Source organism: Dendropsophus ebraccatus, chromosome 10 (assembly GCF_027789765.1).
Source record: "Dendropsophus ebraccatus isolate aDenEbr1 chromosome 10, aDenEbr1.pat, whole genome shotgun sequence".
Lineage (NCBI taxonomy): Eukaryota > Metazoa > Chordata > Amphibia > Anura > Hylidae > Dendropsophus > Dendropsophus ebraccatus.
This window is the reverse complement of record NC_091463.1, coordinates 102,118,378-102,123,108: the sequence shown is the minus strand read 5'-3', so window position 1 is coordinate 102,123,108 and position 4,731 is coordinate 102,118,378.

Genomic DNA, 4,731 nt, shown 5'->3' with positions numbered 1-4,731 from the left:
GTTGGATGGGAGCCAGGGTGGTCATGTGGTCAGCAGCATTGCCCTCAGGCTCCGCCCCTTCTTCTTTTCCCTTTTTTTTAGCGCCCATAATGAATTGAACCCACAGCAAAGAAACAAAGGACTTGGCTTTGACAAACATATCCAGATTGGACGTCTGCCAGATGCGTCGCAGCCACTTGGATTCAATGGACAAATATTCGGAATATTGTCATTTCCATTAACCCCTAATTAGCCTCCTTTATTCCGAAGCTTTTAGGGGGGGGAGGTTCGGCCGTCGTGAAATAAAAAAAATTGTGTAAAAATATTCAACACTTTTTCCAAGTTTCCAAATCAAGAGTAATAAATCTATAGAGACGTCATTCATACAAGTGTGAGATTCCTGGAAAATCATCTACATATGCCCGGCGCAATCTGCAATGTGGATGTAGCAGAGCTGAACCTGTACGTATCCCTATGGTAGGTGAGATGCTGTAAGGTTGTCACCAGGCGTTATACCCCGTAACAGACTCAGCTCTGCTACATATGCCCGGCGCAATCTACAGTGCGGATGTAGCAGAGCTGAACTTCTATGTATCCCTATGGTAGGTGAGATGCTGTAAGGTTGTCACCAGGCGTTATACCCCGTAACAGACTCAGCTCTGCTACATATGCCCGGCGCAATCTACAATGCGGATGTAGCAGAGCTGAACCTGTATGTATCCCTATGGTAGGTTAGATGCTGTAAGGTTGTCACCAGGCGTTATACCCCGTAACAGACTCAGCTCTGCTACATATGCCGGGCGCAATCTACAGTGCGGATGTAGCAGAGCTGAACTTGTATGTATCCCTATGGTAGGTTAGATGGTGGAAGGTTGTCACCAGGCGTTATACCCCGTAACAGACTCAGCTCTGCTACATATGCCCGGCGCAATCTGCAATGTGGATGTAGCAGAGCTGAACCTGTATGTATCCCTATGGTAGGTTAGATGCTGTAAGGTTGTCATCAGGCGTTATACCCCGTAACAGACTCAGCTCTGCTACATATGCCCAGCGCAATCTACAATGCGGATGTAGCAGAGCTGAACCTTTATGTATCCCTATGGTAGGTTAGATGCTGTAAGGTTGCCACCAGGCGTTATACCCCGTAATAGACTCAGCTCTGATACATATGCCCGGTGCAATCTACAGTGCGGATGTAGCAGAGCTGAACCTGTATGTATCCCTATGGTAGGTTAGATGCTGTAAGGTTGCCACCAGGCGTTATACCCCGTAACAGACTCAGCTCTGCTACATATGCCCGGTGCAATCTACAGTGCGGATGTAGCAGAGCTGAACCTGTACGTATCCCTATGGTAGGTTAGATGCTGTAAGGTTGTCACCAGGCGTTATACCCCGTAACAGACTCAGCTCTGCTACATATGCCCGGTGCAATCTACAGTGCGGATGTAGCAGAGCTGAACCTGTATGTATCCCTATGGTAGGTTAGATGCTGTAAGATAATCACCAGGCGTTATACCCCGTAACAGACTCAGCTCTGCTACTTATACTCCAGCACAATCTACAATGTGGATGTAGCAGAGCTGAACCTGTATGTATCCCTATGGTAGGTTAGATGCTGTAAGATAATCACCAGGCGTTATACCCCGTAACAGACTCAGCTCTGCTACATATACTCCAGCACATGATCATCATCTGTGGACAAACTCCCTGGCTGCTTCCATTAGGACATATGGAGTTAATGGAGAAGGTCACTCACCTATTCTGGCAGCCCGGTCAGAGTCAGCTGTAATGAGGGAGACGACCGCTGGCACCTATGTCATATACAGAGACCCATCAATCATGGGGGTGAATGGCAGATCTGAGGTGACATATAATGAGAGGACGGTCCATAACCCACCGAGTGAGCGGCACAAAAGTAACATGTCATTCACAATACTAGACAACCTCTAGTGTCATGCAGCACTGTATGGGGGTATTAGCACTATATGGCACTATTATTCACCATTGTGCAGCGTGGTTTTGAAAGTATGTAGCAGTACTGTTGTTTAGCATTGTATGGCACTACTATATTCACACTGTGTAACATAATTGTGTAGGTATGTAGCAGTACTGTTGTTTAGCATTGTATGGCACTACTATATTCACACTGTGTAACATAATTGTGTAGGTATGTAGTACTGTTGTTTAGCACTGTATGGCACTACTATATTCACACTGTGTAACATAATTGTGTAGGTATGTAACTGTACTGTTGTTTAGCATTGTATGGCACTACTATATTCACACTGTGTAACATAATTGTGTAGGTATGTAACTGTACTGTTGTTTAGCACTATATGGCACTACTATATTCACACTGTGTAACATAATTGTGTAGGTATGTAACTGTACTGTTGTTTAGCACTATATGGCACTACTATATTCACACTGTGTAACATAATTGTGTAGGTATGTAACTGTACTGTTGTTTAGCACTATATGGCGCTAGTATAATCACAATGAGTAACATAATTTTGTGGGTATGTAGCAGTACTGTTGTTTAGCACTGTAAAGCACTACTACGTTCTTAATGTATAATATGATTTTGCAGATATATAACTGTACTGTTTAGCACGGTATGGCACTACTATGTATAACATAATTGTGAGGGTATGTAGCGGTACTGTATTTTGCAGCATTATTTTCTAGATATGTAACAGCACTTTGGCACCATATGATACTGTTATGTGCTCACTGTACAGCACCTTACAGCCATGTAACAGTACTGCAGTTTGGCACTGTATGGCACTACTATAGTCATACTGTATAACATAATTGTGAGTATGTAACTAGTATATACAGTATATAGTACCTGACCGGTATAGTATGTACAGTATATATTGCCTGACCCTGTATAGTATATACACTATAAATTACCTGACCTGTATGGTATATACAATATATATTACCTGACCCATATAGTATATACAGTATATATTACCTGACCCGTATAGTATATACCTGACCTGTATAGTGTATACAGTATATATTACCTGACCTTTATAGTCTGTACAGTATATATTACCTGACCTGTATAGTATATACAGTACATATTGCCTGACCTGTATAGTATATTCAGTATATATTACCTGACCCATATAGTATATACAGTATATATTGCCTGACCTGTATAGTATATTCAGTATATATTACCTGACCTGTATAGTATATTCAGTATATATTACCTGACCCATATAGTATATACAGTATATATTGCCTGACCTGTATAGTATATTCAGTATATATTACCTGACCTGTATAGTATATTCAGTATATATTACCTGACCCATATAGTATATACAGTATATATTGCCTGACCTGTATAGTTTATCAGCTCCACCAGTCCCCAGTTGCCCTGGTTGGGAAATACTGAAGAGCCCCATGGTTGGGAACACTTGAGAGCCATTGGTTGGGGAACACTGAAGATCCTCCTGATAGGGAACACCGGCGAGCCTTTGGTTAAGAAACACTGCAGATCCCCTGGATGGGAAATACTGGAGATCCCCTGGTTGGGGACACTGGGGAGCCCCTGGTTGGGGACACTGGGGAGCCCCTGGTTGGGGACACTGGGGAGCCCCTGGATGGGAAATACTGGAGATCCCCTGGTTGGGGACACTGGGGAGCCCCTGGTTGGGGATACTGGGGTGCCCCTGGATGGGAAATACTGGAGATCCCCTGGTTGGGGACACTGGGGAGCCCCTGGTTGGGGACACTGGGGAGCCCCTGGTTGGGGACACTGGGGAGCCCCTGGTTGGGGATACTGGGGAGCCCCTGGTTGGGGACACTGGGGAGCCCCTGGTTGGGGAACACTCATGAGCTCCCAGTTAGGGAACACTACTTCAGACAATGCAAACAAGGCAGAATATATAATATCCTATTTCGATACAAAGAACAATATAAACTAGTTCAGACACAACAACTGTGACCTGTAGGTGTGAGGAGCGGAGGGACGGGGCTGGCAGAACTAGGAGCCAAATCCTTACAGTCCAGACACAACAACGTCTCCACAGTTTACAGAGCTGAGCTGCATTATTAGATGATATTAGATGTGTAGCTGAGGTAACAGATCATCACTCAGGCGGTGATGGAGAACGCTGAAGACGATATTAAAGGAATTTACTGTACAGACAATAACATTGTTATAATGGAGAATGACAGTCATAGAGGAGCCTGGAGGTGTACTAGCTGAATAACCACAGAGTACCGATGACTCTTTACCTCAGAGCAATGGTGGCTCTTTACCTCAGATCGCTGCTGGCTCTTTACCTCATAGCACTGCTGACTCTTTACCCCAAAACATGTTCTTAATTCTTGGCCACTAGGTGTCTCCCTTCTCTGCAATCTTCTACCCACTGCCTGTTGTTAGGAGAAATCTGTCTCTAGTAACAGCCTGAGCCAGTGTCAGGATGGTATCTCTGCAGAGCATTATGCGCCCCTCGGCTCGTGCTATTCGGCCGAGAAGGCACTGATTTTCTTGTATCCTGTTTCTGTGTTTTGTTTGCAGTGTGTGAACACTGGTTTATTTGCTCACCTTTGTTGGGAGTCACACCCGACTTCACCTGCTGAATTCTGTCTGGCCATGTCATGGTTAATCTGTGTTCTGGTTCTGCTGTGACTGACAGGTCATCCTGCCAGTGGATCTGTCTTGTTCTCAGGTGTCTGTGCTTGGAGATCAGGGGGATGGTCCAATTACGTTCTGGACCAGAATCCTGG